Source organism: Oncorhynchus keta, chromosome 19 (assembly GCF_023373465.1).
Source record: "Oncorhynchus keta strain PuntledgeMale-10-30-2019 chromosome 19, Oket_V2, whole genome shotgun sequence".
NCBI classification, from domain to species: domain Eukaryota; kingdom Metazoa; phylum Chordata; class Actinopteri; order Salmoniformes; family Salmonidae; genus Oncorhynchus; species Oncorhynchus keta.
In genome coordinates, this window is record NC_068439.1 from 82725794 (window position 1) to 82750111 (window position 24318).

At 41.6% G+C, this 24318-nt stretch overlaps 1 protein-coding gene across 1 annotated transcript in view; it reads left to right on the plus strand.

The window, feature by feature from the left end:
• The first annotated feature begins 1976 nt into the window (after nucleotides 1-1976).
• Nucleotides 1977-24318, plus strand: part of LOC118377755 (protein-tyrosine kinase 2-beta-like) — a 75477-nt gene continuing 53135 nt past the window's right edge. Inside the window, exon 1 of the mRNA XM_052471593.1 lies at nucleotides 1977-2118. The gene's annotated coding sequence lies outside the window, so the exon portion shown is untranslated. The remainder of the gene's footprint in view (nucleotides 2119-24318) is intronic.

Genomic DNA, 24318 nt, shown 5'->3' on the forward strand with positions numbered 1-24318 from the left:
CTCTAAAGGGCTTTTCATACAGACTCTAAAGGGCTTTTAATACAGACTCTAAAGGGCTTTTCATACAGACTCTAAAGGGCTTTTAATACAGACTCTAAAGGGCTTTTAATACAGACTCTAACATGCTTTTAATACAGCCTCTAAAGGGCTTTTAATACAGCCTCTAAAGGGCTTTTAATACAGACTCTAAAGGGCTTTTAATACAGATTCTAAAGGGCTTTTAATACAGCCTCTAAAGGGCTTTTAATACAGACTCTAAAGGGCTTTTAATACAGACTCTAACAGGCTTTTAATACAGCCTCTAAAGGGCTTTTAATACAGACTCTAAAGGGCTTTTAATACAGACTCTAAAGGGCCTTTCATACAGACTCTAAAGGGCTTTTAATACATCCTCTAAAGGGCTTTTAATACAGCCTCTAAAGGGCTTTTAATACAGATTCTAAAGGGCTTTTAATACAGTCTCTAAATGGCTTTTAATACAGACTCTAAAGGGCTTTTAATACAGCCTCTAAAGGGCAAGATTTGAACTGAGGTAGGTAGTGTCTGAGATGGCAGCGGAGACCAGTGGTGTGTTTAGATCTATACTGCCCTCTACTGGTCAATATATTTGCTATTGGAAAACTGTGGAAATAATATCATTCGCCTATAAAAAAAGAAAAGATGCCTCCCAAATCAGTGAACCCTTTGTCTTGGAGAAGGCTTACATATTATTCTTATTGTGCATTATGGATCGTTTGAGGTAAATGGAAATGTGGACTTTATATACCATGTATCGTTTTATCTCAATCTCTTCATTCAAAGACTCAATCATGGACACTTTTACTGACAGTTGTGGCTGCTTTGTGTGATGTGTTGTTGTCTCTACCTTCTTGACCTTTGTGCTGTTGTCTGTGCCCAATAATGTTTGTGCTGCTACCATGTTATGTTGCTACCATGTTGTGTTGATACCATGTTATGTTGCTACCATGTTGTGTTGATACCATGTTATGTTGCTACCATGTTGTGCTGCTACCAGGTTGTGTTGATACCATGTTGTGCTGCTACCAGGTTGTGTTGATACCATGTTGTGCTGCTACCATGCTGTGTTGCTACCATGTTGTTGTCATGTTGTGCTGCTACCATGTTGTGCTGCTACCATGTTGTTGTCATGTGTTGCTACCATGCTGTCCTGCTACCATGCTGTCCTGCTACCATGCTGTGCTGCTACCATGCTGTGCTGCTACCATGTTGTTGTCATGTGTTGCTACCATGCTGTGTTGCTACCATGCTGTGCTGCTACCATGTTGTGTTGCTACCATGCTGTGCTGCTACCATTCTGTGCTGCTACCATGTTGTGTTGCTACCATGCTGTGTTGCTACCATGCTGTCCTGCTACCATTCTGTGCTGCTACCATGTTGTGTTGCTACCATGTTGTGTTGCTACCATGTTGTTGTCATGTGTTGCTGCCTTGCTGTGTTGTTGTCTTAGGTCTCCCTTTATGTCGTGTTGTGTTTTCTCTCTTGTTGTGATGTGCGTTTTGTCCTATATTTTAAAAATTAAAAAATTAACCCAGTCCCCCGTCCCCGCAGGAGGCCTTTTGTATTTGTAGGCCGTCATTGTAAATAAGAATATGTTCTTAACTGACTTGTCTTAAATCAAGGTAAAATAAATAAATAAATAAATAAATAAAAACAATCCTTTCAATGGAAAACACACTGCAAACATTTGGATCTATCTATTATCCCAGTACTTTGAAATAGCTTTTGTATGTTTACTACAGCAAAGACAATATACTGTAGCCCTACAGCAAATATAGCCCAACACCAATATGTCTATGGGTTATAAAAATAAAAAAAACTGCAAAGCTGATTACAACATAATATCCTTTATTTTCCTAAAACACGAAAGACATTGACAGAGAGAGAGAGAGAGAGAGAGAGAGAGAGGTCCACGCTACAGAAATAAGGAAGTAGCCTACCTACCAAGGCAAGGGAGTGGCTTGGCTCGAGTAAATACCTGTTCCACATACACCTCCTGTTGGAGTTATAGAGTCAGTCAGGACTAGGAACCAATCTATTAGAAATAACTATAGAACATTTCTGTGCAGATGCTCGTGGAGGAACGTGTCCTTGAATTAGGTAAGACGCAGCTATAATAACTTCAATGTGTTTTTTAAATGTCAGATGTGTAAACTCAGATTCTGGTAGCAGACGGTTACCTCCGGTCAAAGCGGTTGAAGTTATCAATTATTGTTTACGTTTTACTGGAAACTAAACTATTCCTGGGTCGTTTGAAGTCGGTCAAAATTCGACCATCATATTAGTTAGTTATAATATAAACATGAAGCCCGAGGAGAGAACAGTAAGGCGCTTGACATTTCTTGACGGTATGAGGGCTTTTACCAGTGTAGATATATGAAAGCATTGCATTTGCTATCTGAGTTGAGTTGGAAGAATCTCCATTATCACTGCAAGTCTGTTCAGGTGAATATTATTTGCGCTCATTCCAGCACCTGGGGTTATGACTCCGCAGTATGCAACCCTGCCTACTCCAACTCAACCCTGCCTACTCCAACTCAACCCTACATACTCCAACTCAACCCTACCTACTCCAACTCAATCCTACCTACTCCAACTCAACCCTACCTACTCCAACTCAACCCTATCAACTCTACCTACTCCAACTCAATCCTACCTACTCCAACTCAACCCTATCAACCATACCTACTCCAACTCAACCCTACCTACTCCAACTTAACCCTATCAACCATACCTACTCCAAGTCAATCCTACCTACTCCAACTCAACCCTATCAACTCCAAATCAGCTCTACCAACTCCAACTCAACCTTATCAACTCCAAATCATTTCTATAAACTCCAACTCAACTCTATCAACTTCAACTCAACCCTATCAACTCCAACTCAACCCTATCAACCCTACCAACGCCAACTCAACCCTACCTACTCCAACTCAAACCTATCAACTCCAACTCAACTCTACCTACTCCAACTCAACCTCATTGACTCAGAATCATTCCCATCAACTCCAACTCAATCCCATCAACTCCAACTCAACCTCATCAACTCTAAATCATTCCTATCAACTCCAACTCAACTCTATCAATCCTATCAACTCCAACTCAACCCTATCAACTCCAACTCAACCCTATCAACCCTACCAACGCCAACTCAACCCTACCTACTCCAACTCAACCCTATCAACCATACCTACTCCAACTCAACCCTACCTACTCCAACTCAACCTTATCAACTCCAAATCATTCCTATCAACTCCAACTCAACTCTATCAACTCCAACTCAACCCTATCAACTCCAACTCAACCCTATCAACCCTACCAATGCCAACTCAACCCTACCTACTCCAACTCAAACCTATCAACTCCAACTCAACTCTACCTACTCCAACTCAACCCTATCAACCATACCTACTCCAACTCAACCCTACCTACTCCAACTCAACCCTATCAACTCCAAATCAGCTCTACCAACTCCAACTCAACCTTATCAACTCCAAATCATTCCTATCAACTCCAACTCAACCCTATCAACTCCAACTCAACCCTATCAACCATACCTACTCCAACTCAACCCTACCTACTCCAACTCAACCCTATCAACTCCAAATCAGCTCTACCAACTCCAACTCAACCTTATCAACTCCAAATCATTCCTATCAACTCCAACTCAACTCTATCAACTTCAACTCAACCCTATCAACTCCAACTCAACCCTATCAACCCTACCAACGCCAACTCAACCCTACCTACTCCAACTCAAACCTATCAACTCCAACTCAACTCTACCTACTCCAACTCAACCTCATTGACTCAGAATCATTCCCATCAACTCCAACTCAATCCCATCAACTCCAACTCAATCCTATCAACTCCAAATCATTCCTATCAATTCCAACTCAATCCTATCAACTCCAACTCAAACCTATCAACTCCAACTCAAGCCTATCAACTCCAACTCAAACCTATCAACTCCAACTCAACCCTATCAACTCCAACTCAACCCTATCCACTCCAACTCAAGCCTATCAACTTCAAATCAACTATTCCAACTCCAAATCAACTATTCCAACTCCATATCAACTATTCCAACTCCATATCAACTATTCCAACTCCATATCAAGTCTTTGTATTCTGACTCTTTTGGAAAAGGTGGGTATACAGGGGGGGGGGGGTCTGCATTTGTGGCCTCGGAGGTCACCTGATCTGTCAAACGTAGTGTCAGTTTTCAGACATTGGTTTTTCAGTTTGTTAAAACAAATATTATGGATTAGAAGAAGGTGTATAATGCCTTGAATGAAACATTATGGGATAATTTCATGAAAAATGTGTCATTCCCATGGTATTTCTGTCAGTGGCTGATTGAACATTACTGGTGATGATACATAGACATGCTTATCGCGTAATAAAGGAGACAGCTCCTGTCCTGAATGACTGATTTTAATTACAGAGACAGACAAGACGTGACACATCCCCCTGTTTGAGTAATGACTGTTTCCTATATGATACTATATTAATTACAGAGAGTCTTGACATATCCCCCTGTTTGAGTAATGACTGTTTCCTATATGATACTATATTAATTACAGAGAGTCTTGACATATCCCCCTGTTTGAGTAATGACTGTTTCCTATACGATACTATATTAATTACAGAGAGTCTTGACATATCCCCCTGTTTGAGTAATGCCTGTTTCCTATATGATACTATATTAATTACAGAGAGTCTTGGCATATCCCCCTGTTTGAGTAATGACTGTTTCCTATACGATACTATATTAATTACAGAGAGTCTTGACATATCCCCCCTGTTTGAGTAATGACTGTTTCCTATATGATACTATATTAATTACAGAGAGTCTTGACATATCCCCCCTGTTTGAGTAATGACTGTTTCCTATATGATACTATATTAATTACAGAGAGTCTTGACATATCCCCCTGTTTGAGTAATGCCTGTTTCCTATACGATACTATATTAATTACAGAGAGTCTTGACATATCCCCCTGTTTGAGTAATGACTGTTTCCTATACGATACTATATTAATTACAGAGAGTCTTGACATATCCCCCTGTTTGAGTAATGACTGTTTCCTATACGATACTATATTAATTACAGAGAGTCTTGGCATATCCCCCTGTTTGAGTAATGACTGTTTCCTATACGATACTATATTAATTACAGAGAGTCTTGGCATATCCCCCTGTTTGAGTAATGACTGTTTCCTATACGATACTATATTAATTACAGAGAGTCTTGGCATATCCCCCCTGTTTGAGTAATGACTGTTTCCTATACGATACTATATTAATTACAGAGAGTCTTGGCATACCCCCCTGTTTGAGTAATGCCTGTTTCCTATATGATACTATATTAATTACAGAGAGTCTTGACATATCCCCCTGTTTGAGTAATGCCTGTTTCCTATACGATACTATATTAATTACAGAGAGTCTTGACATACCCCCTGTTTGAGTAATGCCTGTTTCCTATACGATACTATATTAATTACAGAGAGTCTTGACATATCCCCCCTGTTTGAGTAATGACTGTTTCCTATACGATACTATATTAATTACAGAGAGTCTTGACATATCCCCCCTGTTTGAGTAATGCCTGTTTCCTATACGATACTATATTAATTACAGAGAGTCTTGACATACCCCCTGTTTGAGTAATGCCTGTTTCCTATACGATACTATATTAATTACAGAGAGTCTTGGCATACTATATTAATTACAGAGAGTCCCCTGTTTGAGTAATGACTGTTTCCTATACGATACTATATTAATTACAGAGAGTCTTGACATATCCCCCCTGTTTGAGTAATGCCTGTTTCCTATACGATACTATATTAATTACAGAGAGTCTTGACATACCCCCCTGTTTGAGTAATGCCTGTTTCCTATACGATACTATATTAATTACAGAGAGTCTTGACATATCCCCCTGTTTGAGTAATGACTGTTTCCTATACGATACTATATTAATTACAGAGAGTCTTGACATATCCCCCTGTTTGAGTAATGACTGTTTCCTATACGATACTATATTAATTACAGAGAGCCTTGACATATCCCCCCTGTTTGAGTAATGACTGTTTCCTATACACTACTACTGTATAATACAATATATTAACATTATATATGAATATACTACTCTTTATACTGTAAGAAAAGAAGCAGTACACACACACACAATTAACGTGGGCGACATTTTGGATATTCCACCTGTAGATGCTTCCCTGTTGTGTGTCAACAAACATGCAGTTGACATGTTGAGGAATTTCTATTCAAATTCCTCAAATCTACTATGACCTTAACCTATATTCCTTTATTCCACTATGACCTTAACCTAGATTCCTCTATTCCACTAAGACCTTAACCTAGATTCCTTTATTCCACTAAGACCTTAACCTAGATTCCTCTATTCCACTAAGACCTTAACCTAGATTCCTCTATTCCACTATGACCTTAACCTAGATTCCTTTATTCCACTATGACCTTAACCTAGATTCCTCTATTCTACTATGACCTTAACCTAGATTACTCTATTTTACTATGACCTTAACCTATATTCCGGGTTGACATGTTGAGGAATTTCTATTCCACTATGACCTTAACCTAGATTCCTCTATTCCACTAAGACCTTAACCTAGATTCCTCTATTCCACTAAGACCTTAACCTAGATTCCTCTATTCCACTAAGACCTTAACCTAGATTCCTCTATTCCACTATGACCTTAACCTAGATTGCTCTATTCCACTAAGACCTTAACCTAGATTCCTTTATTCCACTAAGACCTTAACCTAGATTCCTTTATTCCACTAAGACCTTAACCTCGTACAACCATCCCCCAAGTCTTGCGAGCTTACATTCTATTTTGCTACATGGATTCCACAGATTGATAGCACAGGAATAATTACAAGGCAATTATAACCTAACCTTTCTCCCCAGATAATTTATCCTCCCTCACCAAATCACAACAAAATATCCCAAACACTAAGACCAGTGGCCATCTCTAAGTATGACAGTATGACAGTATCCAATTTGCTAAAGACATAAAAATGGTCCACACACATTCAAACAGTCATGAAGATGGCGCGACAGCATACGGGCCCTCAAATCCTCAAAAAGTTCTACAGCTGCACCAGTGACAAGCATATTGACTTGCTGCATCACCGCTTGGTATGTCCACTGCACCGGTCGCATGGCGATACAGAGGGTGCAGACAACCCAGGTGCATCACTGGGGCCGATATCCCTGCCATCCTCTATTAAAACCCCTTATGGCTCCCGAACAGATTCTATCCCCAAGCCATACGACTGCTAAATAGCCAACTAAATAGCTTACCAAATGGCTAATCAAATAGCTAACCACATGGCTAACTAAATAGCTACCTAAATAGCTACCTAAATGGCTAACCAAATAGCTAACCAAATAGCTTACCAAATAGCTAAATACATGGCTAACCAAATAGCTAACCAAATGGCTAACTAAATGGCTAACTAAATGGCTAACCAACAAGCTAACTAAATAGCTAACTAAATGGCTAACCAACTATCTAACTAAATAGCTAACTAAATAAGTAACTAAATAAGTAACTAAACAGCTAACCAAATGGCTAACCAACTAGCTAATTAAATAGCTAAATAAATGGCTAACCAAATAGCTAACCAAATAGCTAAATAAATGGCTAACCAAATAGCTAACCAAATGGCTAACTAAATGGCTAACTAAATGGCTAACCAACTAGCTAACTAAATAGATAACTAAATAAGTAACTAAACAGCTAACCAAATGGCTAACTAAATAGATAACTAAATAAGTAACTAAACAGCTAACCAAATGCAAATGGCTTTTAACTAAATAAGTAACCAAATAGCTAAATAAAACAGCTAACCAAATGGCTAACCAAACAGCTAACCAAATGGCTAACTAAATAGCTAACTAAATAAGTAACCAAACAGCTAACCAAATGGCTGCATGGACCCTTTTAATTTTCATTAAATGTCTTTACACTGACTTTATGCACATTCAAAAACTCTATACACACACACACACACACACACACACACACACACACACACACACACACACACACACACACACACACACACACACACACACACACACACACACACACACACACACACAGTTTGTTCCACCACACTCTGTTTGGTATACACAGCCATGCAATCTCCATAGAAACACATTGGCAGTGGAATGGCCTCACTGAAAGAGCTCAGTGACTTTCAACGTGGCACACACTGCTGCTACTCTGTTTGTTATACACTTGTTTATAGGGCCTGACAGAGCCTGGAGGTGCAATCTCCATAGAAACACATTGGCAGTGGAATGGCCTTACTGAAGAGCTCAGTGACTTTCAACGTGGCACCGTCATAGGATGCCACCTTTTCAACAAGTCAGTTTGTCAGATTTCTGCCCTGCTAGAGCTTCCACGGCAAACTGTAAGAGCTGTTATTGTGAAGTGGAAATGTCTAGGAGCAACAACGGCTCAGCCGCAAAGTGGTAGGCCAAGCTCCCAGAACGGGACCACCGAGACTTAGCGTGTAAAAATAGTCTGTCCTCGGTTGCGACATTCACTAACAAATTCCAAACTGCCTCTGGACGCAACGTCAGCACAATAACTGTTCGTCGGGAGCTTCATGAAATGGGTTTCCATGGCCAAGCAGCTGCACACAAGCCTAAGATCACCATGCACAATGCCAAGCGTCAGCTGGACTGGTGTAAAGCTTGCCATCATTGGACCCAGGCTTTAACTTCCTGACTGATGTCTTGAGATGTTGCCTCAATATATCCACCAAATTTTACTCCCTCATGATGCCATCTATTTTGTGAAGTGCACCAGTCCCTCTAGCAGCAAAGCACCCCCCACAACATGATGCTTCCACCCCCGTGCTTCACGGTTGGGATGGTGTTTTTTGGCTTGCAAGCTTCCCCCTTTTTTCTCCAAACAAAACGGTGGTCATTATGCCAATTCTGTAAAACTTTCTGAGGGACGAAGACCAATTTTTTCAGCCTCCTGAGGTTGTTGTGCTTTCTTCACCACTCTGTCTGTGTGGGACCATTTCAGATTGTCAGTGATGTGTACGCTGAGGAACTTCAAACTTTCCACCTTCTCCACTACTGTCCCGTCGATGTGGATGGGGCCGTGCTCCCTCTGCTGTTTCCTGAAGTCCACGATCAGCTCCTTTGTTTTGTTGGCGTTGAGGGAGAGGTTATTTTCCAGGCACCACTCCGCCAGGTCCCTCACCTCCTCCCTGTTGGCTGTCTCATCGTTGTTGGTAACCAGGCCGACTACTGTTGTGTCATCTGTAAACTTGATTGATTTGGAGGTGTGTGTGGCCACGTGGTCATGGGTGAACAGAGATTACAGGAGGGGGCTGAGCACGCACCCTTGTGGGGCCCCTGTGTTGAGGATCAGCATAGTGGAGGTGTTGTTTTCTACCTTCCCCATCTGAGAGTGGCCCATCAGGAAGTCCAGGACCCAGTTGCACAGGGCGGGGTTCAGTCCCAGGGCCCCAAGACTGATGAGCTCGGAGGGTACTATGGTGTTGAATGCTGTGCTGAAGTCAATGAACAGCATTCTGATGTGGATACTCCTCTAGTCCAGATGGGATAGGGCAGTGCGCAGTGCGATGGTGATTACATCGTCTGTGGATCTATTGGGGCGGTAAGCAAATTGCAGATTGGTCAGGTATTTTCTGGAAACAGTTTTTTTCTGGATCAAACCCGTCAAATAAATGGACATGTTGGATATTATATCGACAGAATTAATCGAACAAAAGGACCAATTGTGATGTTTATGGGACATATTGGAGTGCCGACAATCTGACATGTTGGCTGGATTCACAACGAGTGTAGCTTTAAGTTAGTATCTTACATGTGTGATTTACTGAAGGTTTAATTTTTATATAATTTATTTGCATTTGGCGCTCTGCATTTTCCCTGTTTATTGCCCAAGTGGGACGCAACCGTCCCCTATCCTGAAGAGGTTTTTAACTAGAAGCACTTCATAATGTTAGAAGTGAGTGCTAGGTGCCCATAGTCATTTAGTTCAGTTACCTTTGCTTTCTTTGGTGATCGATTGAGAATGATTGATTGAATACAGGTATGTCCGAAAGCTCTGAGGACGCGGCTATACATATCTACCTCTATCACTCCAGTATCCCTGTCTCCTTCCCCCTATACATATCTACCTCCATCACTCCAGTATCCCTGTCTCCTTACCCCTATACATATCTACCTCCATCACTCCAGTATCCCTGTCTCCTTCCCCCTATACATATCTACCTCCATCACTCCAGTATCCCTGTCTCCTTACCCCTATACATATCTACCTCTATCACTCCAGTATCCCTGTCTCCTTGCCACTATACATATCTACCTCCATCACTCCAGTATCCCTGTCCCTTACCCCTATACATATCTACCTCCATCACTCCAGTATCCCTGTCTCCTTCCCCCTATACATATCTACCTCTATCACTCCATTATCCCTGTCTCCTTACCCCTATACATATCTACCTCTATCACTCCATTATCCCTGTCTCCTTCCCCCTATACATATCTACCTCTATCACTCCAGTATCCCTGTCTCCTTCCCCCTATACATATCTACCTCTATCACTCCATTATCCCTGTCTCCTTCCCCCCCTATACATATCTACCTCTATCACTCCATTATCCCTGTCTCCTTCCCCTATACATATCTACCTCCATCACTCCATTATCCCTGTCTCCTTCCCCCTATCTACATATCTATCCCTGTCTATCACATATCCATTATCCCTGTCTCCTTCCCCATATACATATCTACCTCTATCACTCCATTATCCCTGTCTCCTTACCCCTATACATATCTACCTCTATCACTCCATTATCCCTGTCTCCTTCCCCTATACATATCTACCTCTATCACTCCATTATCCCTGTCTCCTTCCCCCTATACATATCTACCTCTGTCACTCCATTATCCCTGTCTCCTTCCCCTATACATATCTACCTCTATCACTCCATTATCCCTGTCTCCTTCCCCATATACATATCTACCTCTATCACTCCATTATCCCTGTCTCCTTACCCCTATACATATCTACCTCTATCACTCCATTATCCCTGTCCCCTCCCCTATACATATCTACCTCCATCACTCCAGTATCCATGTCTCCCTTACCCCTATACATATCTACCTCTATCACTCCATTATCCCTGTCTCCTTAGTCCTATACATATCTCCCTCCATCACTCCAGTATCCCTGTCCCCTCCCCTATACATATCTACCTCCATCACTCCAGTATCCCTGTCTCCTTCCCCCTATACATATCTACCTCTATCACTCCAGTATCCCTGTCTCCTTCCCCCTATACATATCTACCTCCATCACTCCAGTATCCCTGTCTCCTTCCCCCTATACATATCTACCTCCATCACTCCAGTATCCCTGTCTCCTCCCCCTATACATATCTACCTCCATCACTCCCAGTATCCCTGTCTCCTTAGTCCTATACATATCTCCTTCCATCACTCCAGTATCCCTGTCTCCTTACCCCTATACATATCTACCTCCATCACTCCAGTATCCCTGTCTCCTTACCCCTATACATATCTACCTCCATCACTCCAGTATCCCTGTCCCCTCCCCCTATACATATCTACCTCTATCACTCCAGTATCCCTGTCCCCTCCCCCTATACATATCTACCTCCATCACTCCAGTATCCCTGTCTCCTTACTCCTATACATATCTACCTCCATCACTCCAGTATCCCTGTCTCCTTACTCCTATACATATCTACCTCCATCACTCCAGTATCCCTGTCCCCTCCCCCTATACATATCTACCTCTATCACTCCAGTATCCCTGTCTCCTTCCCCCTATACACAGTGCCCCATGGTGGCGGTGGGGTTATGGTATGGGCAGGCATAAACTACAGACAACGAAAACAATGGCATTTCAACGATGACCATTTGATACCGTGAAAAGATCCTGAGGCCCATTGTCATGCCTTTCATCCACCGCCATCACCTTTCATCCACCGCCTGTTTGGGTTCCAGGTATAAGCCTGTTTGGGTTCCAGGTATAAGCCTGTTTGGGTTCCAGGCATAAGCTTGTTTGGGTTCCAGGCATAAGCCTGTTTGGGTTCCAGGCATAAGCCTGTTTGGGTTCCAGGTATAAGCCTGTTTGGTTCCAGGTATAAGCCTGTTTGGTTCCAGGTATAAGCCTGTTTGGGTTCCAGGTATAAGCCTGTTTGGGTTCCAGGTATAAGCCTGTTTGGGTTCCAGGCATAAGCTTGTTTGGGTTCCAGGCATAAGCCTGTTTGGGTTCCAGGTATAAGCCTGTTTGGGTTCCAGGTATAAGCCTGTTTGGTTCCAGGTATAAGCCTGTTTGGTTCCAGGTATAAGCCTGTTTGGGTTCCAGTTATAAGCCTGTTTGGTTCCAGGTATAAGCCTGTTTGGGTTCCAGGTATAATCCTGTTTGGGTTCCAGGTATAAGCCTGTTTGGGTTCCAGTTATAAGCCTGTTTGGTTCCAGGTATAAGCCTGTTTGGGTTCCAGGTATAAGCCTGTTTGGGTTCCAGGTATAAGCCTGTTTGGTTCCAGGTATAAGCCTGTTTGGGTTCCAGGTATAAGCCTGTTTGGTTCCAGGTATAAGCCTGTTTGGGTTCCAGGTATAAGCCTGTTTGGTTCCAGGTATAAGCCTGTTTGGGTTCCAGGTATAAGCCTGTTTGGGTTTCAAGTAGAGCCCTCTGTGAAAAAGGTTCTACATGGAACTGAAAAGGTTTCTATCTGGAACCGAAAATTGTTCTTTAAAAGGTTCCCCTATGAGGACAGGCGAAGAAGCCTTTAAGGTTCTAGATATAACCTTTTTGTTCTAAGAGTGTGTGGTGTCTGTGTCTGTGTTGAAATAGTTACGGTATCTCACAGGCTGATAAGATCTCTCATGAGGGGCCGTGTTTCCATAACAACTAACGTGCTGGCACGACGGTGTCAGTGTGTGTGTGTGTGTGTGTGTGTGAGTGTGTGTGTGTCAGAAGAAGGGGCAGGACAGGTGTGTGTGTGTGCGTATGTGTGTGAGATGTCTCCCACCCAATGTTACCCACTGTTACCCAATGTTACCCAATGTTACCCAATGTTACTCACTGTTACCCAATGTTACCCAATGTTACCCAATGTTACCCAATGTTACTCACTGTTACCCAATGTTACCCAATGCTGAGAGAGGTTGTATCAACAGGCAAAGAGAATCACGACAACTTGTATGATGTGCTGACAGGCTGTTGTTTGCTGTACCATGAGATATTATAGTAAAAAATAAAATAAAATGCAGCGATGTGGGGTATATTGAGAGGCTGATATTACCCCCCAAAGAAAATTATTATAAGGCTTTTTCCATCTGTATGCTTCATCAACAGTTGCATATCTAATTTGCGGGAAAGAAAACACCAAGAAATTCCCAACTTTTTCCCAGTTCAACTACTAATAGAGAACCGTATGCCATTACGCAAGACAGGAAACGTACCTCTGCTTTCCTTCCGTGCAAACGTTTGTAAAAAAACAAAACAAACATCCCAAACTGAAAAACTTTATTAGCAACTGACCATGTTAATCTTTCTGCGGTCACAGAATGATTCATTATGGAAACGCTCTGAAACATGAACAAATCCATGAAAATGATTGAACAGGAAATACTGAGTAATCACTGCTTTCACCCATTCCTAAATATGTATCTCAGCTCTCACATGAGAATTAGGAATGTAGATATCGGCCCCCTCTAGACCCTCCCTCCCTCTATACCTCCCTCCCTCTCTCCATACCTCTCTCCCTTTCTCCATACCTCCTTCCCTCCATACCTCCCTCCCTCCATACCTCCCTCCCTCTCTCCATACCTCCTTCCCTCCATACCTCCCTCCCTCCATACCTCCTTCCCTCCATACCTCCCTCACTCTCTCCATACCTCTCTCCCTTTCTCCATACCTCCTTCCCTCCATACCTCCCTCCCTCCATACCTCCTTCCCTCTATACCTCCCTCCCTCTCTCCATACCTCTCTCCCTTTCTCCATACCTCCTTCCCTCCATACCTCCCTCCCTCCATACCTCCCTCCCTCTCTCCATACCTCCTTCCCTCCATACCTCCCTCCCTCCATACCTCCCTCCCTCTCTCCATACCTCCTTCCCTCCATACCTCCCTCCCTCCATACCTCCCTCCCTCCCTCCATACCTCCCTCCCTCCATACCTCCTTCCCTCCACACCTCCTTCCCTCCATACCTCCCTCACTCTCTCCATACCTCCCTCCCTCCAACCCTCCTTCCCACACACCCAGGTGGTGGTGCTAGCTTTTAGCAACAGTGTGGGGAGTGTCTCCCAGGCTCATCACACACACACACACACACACACACACACACACACACACACACACACACACACACACACACACACACACACACACACACACACACACACACACACACACACACACACACACACACACACACACACACACACACACACACACAGAGTGAGAGACATGCACAGGGCCCTAGTTGAGGAATTCAGAGCCTCAGGCTAACAAAACAGCACCCCTCTCCAACAACAGCTGAAGCTCTGAGAACACAAAGACCGAGACACACCCAGCTCTGCTCTGCACAACGACACCACAGACCTAACAGACAGACAGACATAAACCAGGTCCTCAGTTATGGAGCGATAACATAACAGAGATATTAATATGGGAAGACATACTAAGGTGCGTACTGTGTAGTTGCAACAACAAGCAATACGAGGGCTGTTTTTCTGGTGAGGTGTATTGACCAGGCCCCGTCCAGGTATGTTAGCTGCAGATGTTGACAATGTGCTGACTGGTTCTTATGCTTCAATGTGAGATAAGTGAGAGAAGTAGGGCTTTACTTACTATTCCTGTAAGTGAGAGAAGTAGGGCTTTACTTACTACTACTGTAAGTGAGAGAAGTAGGGCTTGACATACTACTACTACCAGTGAGAGAAGAAGGGCTTTACTTACTACTACTGTAAGTGAGAGAAGTAGGGCTTTACTTACTACTCCTGCAAGTGAGAGAAGTAGGGCTTGACATACTACTACTACCAGTGAGAGAAGAAGGGCTTTACTTACTACTACTGTAAGTGAGAGAAGTAGGGCTTTACTTACTACTCCTGCAAGTGAGAGAAGTAGGGCTTTACTTACTACTACTATAAGTGACAGAAGTAGGGCTTTACATACTACTACTAGTGAGAGAAGTAGGGCTTTACTTACTACTACTATAAGTGACAGAAGTAGGGCTTTACATACTACTACTACTAGTGAGAGAAGTAGGGCTTTACTTACTACTACTATAAGTGAGTGAAGTAGGGCTTTACTTACTATTACTGTAAGTGAGAGAAGTAGGGCTTTACTTACTATTACTGTAAGTGAGAGAAGTAGGGCTTTACTTACTACTACTACTGTAAGTGAGAGAAGTAGGGCTTTACTTACTATTACTCTAAGTGAGAGAAGTAGGGCTTTACTTACTATTACTCTAAGTGAGAGAAGTATGGCTTTACTTACTACTACTGTAAGTGAGAGAAGTATGGCTTTACTTACTACTACTGTAAGTGAGAGAAGTAGGGCTTTACTTACTATTACTGTAAGTGAGAGAAGTAGGGCTTTACTTACTACTACTGTAAGTGAGAGAAGTAGGGCTTTACTTACTACTACTGTAAGTGAGAGAAGTAGGGCTTTACTTACTATTACTGTAAGTGAGAGAAGTAGGGCTTTACTTACTATTACTCTAAGTGAGAGAAGTAGGGCTTTACTTACTACTACTGTAAGTGAGAGAAGTAGGGCTTTACTTACTAATAATGCAAGTGAGAGAAGTAGGGCTTTACTTACTATTACTGTAAGTGAGAGAAGTAGGGCTTTACTTACTATTACTGTAAGTGAGAGAAGTAGGGCTTTACTTACTACTACTGTAAGTGAGAGAAGTAGGGCTTTACTTACTACTACTGTAAGTGAGAGAAGTAGGGCTTTACTTACTATTACTCTAAGTGAGAGAAGTAGGGCTTTACTTACTACTACTGTAAGTGAGAGAAGTAGGGCTTTACTTACTAATAATGCAAGTGAGAGAAGTAGGGCTTTACTTACTACTACTGTAAGTGAGAGAAGTAGGGCTTTACTTACTATTCCTGTAAGTGAGAGAAGTAGGGCTTTACTTACTACTACTGTAAGTGAGAGAAGTAGGGCTTTACTTACTACTACTGTAAGTGAGAGAAGTAGGGCTTTAAATACTACTACTGTAAGTGAGAGAAGTAGGGCTTTACATACTACTACTGTAAGTGAGAGAAGTAGGGCTTTACTTACTACTACTGTAAGTGAGAGAAGTAGGGCTTTACTTACTATTCCTGTAAGTGAGAGAAGTAGGGCTTTACTTACTACTACTGTAAGTGAGAGAAGTAGGGCTTTACTTACTACTACTGTAAGTGAGAGAAGTAGGGCTTTACATACTACTACTGTAAGTGAGAGAAGTAGGGCTTTACATACTACTACTGTAAGTGAGAGAAGTAGGGCTTTACTTACTATTACTGTAAGTGAGAGAAGTAGGGCTTTACATACTACTACTGTAAGTGAGAGAAGTAGGGCTTTACATACTACTACTGTAAGTGAGAGAAGTAGGGCTTTACATACTACTACTGTAAGTGAGAGAAGTAGGGCTTTACATACTACTACTGTAAGTGAGAGAAGTAGGGCTTTACTTACTATTCCTGTAAGTGAGAGAAGTAGGGCTTTACTTACTACTACTGTAAGTGAGAGAAGTAGGGCTTTACTTACTACTACTGTAAGTGAGAGAAGTAGGGCTTTACATACTACTACTGTAAGTGAGAGAAGTAGGGCTTTACATACTACTACTGTAAGTGAGAGAAGTAGGGCTTTACTTACTACTACTGTAAGTGAGAGAAGTAGGGCTTTACTTACTATTCCTGTAAGTGAGAGAAGTAGGGCTTTACTTACTACTACTGTAAGTGAGAGAAGTAGGGCTTTACATACTACTACTGTAAGTGAGAGAAGTAGGGCTTTACTTACTATTACTGTAAGTGAGAGAAGTAGGGCTTTACATACTACTACTGTAAGTGAGAGAAGTAGGGCTTTACATACTACTACTGTAAGTGAGAGAAGTAGGGCTTTACTTACTACTACTGTAAGTGAGAGAAGTAGGGCTTTACATACTACTACTGTAAGTGAGAGAAGTAGGGCTTTACATACTACTACTACTAGTGAGAGAAGTAGGGCTTTACTTATTACTACTGTAAGTGAGAGAAGTAGGGCTTTACTTACTACTACTGTAAGTGAGAGAAGTAGGGCTTTACATACTACTACTACTAGTGAGAGAAGTAGGGCTTTACATACTACTACTGTAAGTGAGAGAAGTAGGGCTTTACTTACTACTACTGTAAGTGAGAGAAGTAGGGCTTTACATACTACTACTACTAGTGAGAGAAGTAGGGCTTTACATACTACTACTACTAGTGAGAGAAGTAGGGCTTTACTTACTACTACTACTAGTGAGAGAAGTAGGGCTTTACATACTACTACTACTAGTGAGAGAAGTAGGGCTTTACTTACTACTACTGTAAGTGAGAGAAGTAGGGCTTTACTTACTACTACTAGGGCTTTACTTACTACTACTGTAAGTGAGAGAAGTAGGGCTTTACTTACTACTCCTGTAAGTGAGAGAAGTAGGGCTTTACTTACTACTACTGTAAGTGAGAGAAGTAGGGCTTTACTTACTACTACTGTAAGTGAGAGAAGTAGGGCTTTACTTACTACTACTGTAAGTGAGAGAAGTAGGGCTTTACATACTACTACTACTAGTGAGAGAAGTAGGGCTGTACTTACTATTCCTGTAAGTGAGAGAAGTAGGGCTTTACTTACTACTACTGTAAGTGAGAGAAGTAGGGCTTTACATACTACTACTACTAGTGAGAGAAGTAGGGCTTTACTTACTACTACTGTAAGTGAGAGAAGTAGGGCTTTACTTACTACTACTGTAAGTGAGAGAAGTAGGGCTTTACATACTACTACTACTAGTGAGAGAAGTAGGGCTTTACTTACTACTACTGTGTAGAAGTGAGGGACTACTACTGTAAGTGAGAGAAGTAGGGCTTTACATACTACTACTACTAGTGAGAGAAGTAGGGCTTTACTTACTACTACTGTAAGTGAGAGAAGTAGGGCTTTACTTACTACTACTGTTAAGTGAGAGAAGTAGGGCTTTACATACTACTACTACTAGTGAGAGAAGTAGGGCTTTACTTACTACTACTGTAAGTGAGAGAAGTAGGGCTTTACATACTACTACTGTAAGTGAGAGAAGTAGGGCTTTACATACTACTACTGGAGAGTACTTTTGTTTGGATATGTTTGACTTTCCTTTTGACTTACACTCCAGTTTAACCAAGGCTCAGACCCCATATCCTTTTCCCCAGCTAGTCAACCAGCCAGCCAGTCAGTCAGTCAGTTAGTCCGTTAGTCAGTCAGTCAGCCAGTCAGTCAGTCAGTCAGTCAGTCAGTCAGTCAGTCAGTCAGTTCATCAGTTAGTCCGTTAGTCAGTCAGTCAGTCAGTCAGTCAGTCAGTCAGTCAGCCAGTCAGTCAGTCAGTCAGTCAGCCAGTCAGTCAGTCAGTTAGTCCGTTAGTCAGTCAGTAAGCCAGTCAGTCAGTCAGTCAGTCAGTTAGTCAGTCAGCCAGTCAGCAAGTCAGTCAGTCAGTCAGTCAGTTAGTCCGTTAGTCAGTCAGTAAGCCAGTCAGTCAGTTAGTCAGCCAGTCAGTCAGCCAGCCAGCCAGTCAGTCAGTCAGTTAGTCCGTTAGTCAGTCAGTAAGCCAGTCAGTCAGTCAGTCAGTTCGTCAGTTAGTCAGCCAGTCAGTCAGCCAGTCAGTCAGTCAGCCAGTCAGTCAGTCAGTCAGTCAGTCAGTCAGCCAGTCAACCAGTCAGTCTGTCAGTCAGCCAGTCAACCAGTCAGTCAATCAGCCAGCCAGTCAACCAGTCAACCAGTCAGTCAGCCAATTTTTGAATTTGAATTTGAATTTAGAATATAGAGGTTCTGTTTGTGGCAGGAACATCTAGAATATAGAGGTTCTGTTTGTGGCAGGAACATATAGAATATAGAGGTTCTGTTTGTGGCAGGAACATCTAGAATATAGAGGTTCTGTTTGTGGCAGGAACATATAGAATATAGAGGTTCTCTTTGTGGCAGGAACATCTAGAATATAGAGGTTCTGTTTGTGGCAGGAACATCTAGAATATAGAGGTTCTGTTTGTGGCAGGAACATATAGAATATAGAGGTTCTGTTTGTGGGAGGAACATCTAGAATATAGAGGTTATGTTTGTGGCAGGAACATCTAGAATATAGAGGTTCTGTTTGTGGCAGGAACATATAGAATATAGAGGTTCTGTTTGTGGGAGGAACATCTAGAATATAGAGGTTCTCTTTGTGGCAGGAACATCTAGAATATAGAGGTTCTGTTTGTGGGAGGAACATCTAGAATATAGAGGTTCTGTTTGTGGGGGGAACATCTAGAATATAGAGGTTCTGTTTGTGGGAGGAACATCTAGAATATAGAAGTTCTGTTTGTGGCAGGAACTTATAGAATATAGAGGTTCTCTTTGTGGCAGGAACATCTAGAATATAGAGGTTCTGTTTGTGGCAGGAACATATAGAATACAGAGGTTCTGGTTGTGGCAGGAACATCTAGAATGTAGAGGTTATGTTTGTGGCAGGAACATCTAGAATATAGAGGTTCTGTTTGTGGCAGGAACATCTAGAATATAGAGGTTCTGTTTGTGGCAGGAACATCTAGAATATAGAGGTTCTGTTTGTGGGAGGAACATTTAGAATATAGAGGTTCTCTTTGTGGCAGGAACATATAGAATATAGATGTTCTGTTTCTGGCAGGAACATATAAAATATAGAGGTTCTGTTTGTGGCAGGAACATATATAATATAGAGGTTCTGTTTGTGGGAGGAACATATAGAATATAGAGGTTCTGTTTGTTTGTGGCAGGAACATATAGAATATAGAGGTTCTGTTTGTTTGTGGCAGGAACATATAGAATATAGAGGTTCTCTTTGTGGCAGGAACATCTAGAATATATAGGTTCTGTTTGTGGTAGGAACATATAGAATATAGAGGTTCTGTTTGTGGCAGGAACATCTGGAATATAGAGGTTCTGTTTGTGGCAGGAACATCTAGAATATAGAGGTTCTGTTTGTGGCAGGAACATCTGGAATATAGAGGTTCTGTTTGTGGGAGGAACATCTAGAATATAGAGGTTCTGTTTGTGGCAGGAACATCTAGAATATAGAGGTTATGTTTGTGGGAGGAACATCTAGAATATAGAGGTTCTGTTTGTGGCAGGAACATCTAGAATATAGAGGTTCTGTTTGTGGCAGGAACATCTAGAATATAGAGGTTCTGTTTGTGGGAGGAACATCTAGAATATAGAGGTTCTGTTTGTGGCAGGAACATCTAGAATATAGAGGTTCTGTTTGTGGCAGGAACATCTAGAATATAGAGGTTCTGTTTGTGGCAGGAACATCTAGAATATAGAGGTTCTGTTTGTGGCAGGAACATCTAGAATGTAGAGGTTCTGTTTGTGGCAGGAACATATAGAATATAGAGGTTCTGTTTGTGGGAGGAACATCTAGAATATAGAGGTTCTGTTTGTGGGAGGAACATCTAGAATATAGAGGTTCTGTTTGTGGCAGGAACATCTAGAATATAGAGGTTCTGTTTGTGGCAGGAACATCTAGAATATAGAGGTTCTGTTTGTGGGAGGAACATCTAGAATATAGAGGTTCTGTTTGTGGCAGGAACATCTAGAATATAGAGGTTCTGTTTGTGGCAGGAACATCTAGAATATAGAGGTTCTGTTTGTGGGAGGAACATCTAGAATATAGAGGTTCTGTTTGTGGCAGGAACATCTAGAATATAGAGGTTCTGTTTGTGGGAGGAACATCTAGAATATAGAGGTTCTGTTTGTGGGAGGAACATATAGAATATAGAGGTTCTGTTTGTGGCAGGAACATCTAGAATATAGAGGTTCTGTTTGTGGGAGGAACATATAGAATATAGAGGTTCTGTTTGTGGGAGGAACATCTAGAATATAGAGGTTCTGTTTGTGGGAGGAACATCTAGAATATAGAGGTTCTGTTTGTGGGAGGAACATCTAGAATATAGAGGTTCTGTTTGTGGGAGGAACATCTGGAATATAGAGGTTCTGTTTGTGGGAGGAACATCTAGAATATAGAGGTTCTGTTTGTTTAGAATATAGAGGTTCTGTTTGTGGGAGGAACATCTAGAATATAGAGGTTCTGTTTGTGGCAGGAACATCTAGAATATAGAGGTTCTGTTTGTGGGAGGAACATCTAGAATATAGAGGTTCTGTTTGTGGCAGGAACATCTAGAATATAGAGGTTCTGTTTGTGGGAGGAACATATAGAATATAGAGGTTCTGTTTGTGGGAGGAACATCTAGAATATAGAGGTTCTGTTTGTGGGAGGAACATCTAGAATATAGAGGTTCTGTTTGTGGCAGGAACATCTAGAATATAGAGGTTCTGTTTGTGGCAGGAACATCTAGAATATAGAGGTTCTGTTTGTGGGAGGAACATCTAGAATATAATATAGAGGTTCTGTTTGTGGGAGGAACATCTAGAATATAGAGGTTCTGTTTGTGGGAGGAACATCTAGAATATAGAGGTTCTGTTTGTGGGAGGAACATCTAGAATATAGAGGTTCTGTTTGTGGGAGGAACATCTAGAATAGAGGTTCTGTTTGTGGGAGGAACATCTAGAATAGAGGTTCTGTTTGTGGGAGGAACATCTAGAATATAGAGGTTCTGTTTGTGGGAGGAACATCTAGAATATAGAGGTTCTGTTTGTGGCAGGAACATCTAGAATATAGAGGTTCTGTTTGTGGGAGGAACATCTAGAATATAGAGGTTCTGTTTGTGGGAGGAACATCTAGAATATAGAGGTTCTGTTTGTGGGAGGAACATCTAGAATATAGAGGTTCTGTTTGTGGGAGGAACATCTAGAATATAGAGGTTCTGAACATCTAGAATATAGAGGTTCTGTTTGTGGGAGGAACATCTGGAATATAGAGGTTCTGTTTGTGGGAGGAACATCTAGAATATAGAGGTTCTGTTTGTGGGAGGAACATCTAGAATATAGAGGTTCTGTTTGTGGGAGGAACATCTAGAATATAGAGGTTCTGTTTGTGGGAGGAACATCTAGAATATAGAGGTTCTGTTTGTGGGAGGAACATCTAGAATATAGAGGTTCTGTTTGTGGCAGGAACATCTAGAATATAGAGGTTCTGTTTGTGGGAGGAACATCTGGAATATAGAGGTTCTGTTTGTGGGAGGAACATCTAGAATATAGAGGTTCTGTTTGTGGCAGGAACATCTAGAATATAGAGGTTCTGTTTGTGGCAGGAACATCTAGAATATAGAGGTTCTGTTTGTGGCAGGAACATCTAGAATATAGAGGTTCTGTTTGTGGGAGGAACATCTAGAATATAGAGGTTCTGTTTGTGGCAGGAACATCTAGAATATAGAGGTTCTGTTTGTGGGAGGAACATCTAGAATATAGAGGTTCTGTTTGTGGGAGGAACATCTAGAATATAGAGGTTCTGTTTGTGGGAGGAACATCTAGAATATAGAGGTTCTGTTTGTGGCAGGAACATCTAGAATATAGAGGTTCTGTTTGTGGCAGGAACATCTAGAATATAGAGGTTCTGTTTGTGGGAGGAACATCTAGAATATAATATAGAGGTTCTGTTTGTGGGAGGAACATCTAGAATATAGAGGTTCTGTTTGTGGGAGGAACATCTAGAATATAGAGGTTCTGTTTGTGGGAGGAACATCTAGAATATAGAGGTTCTGTTTGTGGGAGGAACATCTAGAATATAGAGGTTCTGTTTGTGGCAGGAACATCTAGAATATAGAGGTTCTGTTTGTGGGATGAGAGGTACCATTGGGAAATAAGATTCAGGCCAAGCTATAGAAGGAGAGATAGCAGTTTTGGCGCAGGTACATCCGGGCTAACTAAATCAACTAGTGATGTTTTTCATCCGACTAGCGCTAACTAACATCAACTAGTGATGTTTTGGCGCAGGTACATCCGACTAGCGCTAACTAACATCAACTAGTGATGTTTTGGCGCAGGTACATCCGACTAGCGCTAACTAACATCAACTACCTAACAACATTTTTGTTTCCTCCATAGAAAGTCATAGAATCGATAAAATATCTCCAAAAATAATATCACAATTTTCTACTGTGTTGACCCCCCCACCCCATTCATTAGAACACATGAAATGAAGCAGGGTGAAGTATGCTTGTTGCTTAACATACTATTGAGAGAGCTCAGTAAACAGGCTCCTTTTTGTTCTCCCAGTGTCGTGTTAAAGGTCTGATAGTTTGGAGTTGGGGATTTCTCTGGTGTTTATCCTTTACAGCTTTGTGGTCAAACAAGTTCATGTTGTTACTGTCATTGGTTCATGTCAAGTACGGCTTTAGGTTCAACACTTCAGGGGTTCGAAATGTTGTTCAATGTTGTTTGTTACGTTTATATTTCAAAATGATTTCTGAAGAAAATCAACAGAAGTTTTAAAAACATTTTTTTTTATACAGAACACGCTCAGAAACGAAGAGTGCCATATACAACCATATGTCACCTGTAGGAGAACCCTCTTTTCGGATCATATTGCACCCTTTTTGGTTCCACATAGAACCTCTCCACATAGAACCTCTGGTTCCACATAGAACCTCTCCACATAGAACCTCTGGTTCCACATAGAACCTATTGTTCTACATAGAACCTCTTGTTCCACATATAACCTCTGGTTCCACATATAACCTCTGGTTCCACATACAGTGGGGAGATTTTGCGGTTTTTCCTACTTACAAAGCATGTACAGGTCTGTAATTTTTATCATAGATACACTTCAACTGTGAGAGACGGAATCTAAAACAAAAATCCAGAACATCACATTGTATGATTTTTAAGTAATTAATTTAGCATTTTATTGCATGACATAAGTATTTGATCACCTACCAACCAGTAAGAATTCCAGCTCTCACAGACCTGTTAGTTTTTCTTTAAGAAGCCCTCCTGTTCTCCACTCATTACCTGTATTAACTGCACCTGTTTGAACTCGTTACCTGTGTAAAAGACACCTGTCCACACACTCAATCAAACAGACTCCAACCTCTCCACAATGGCCAA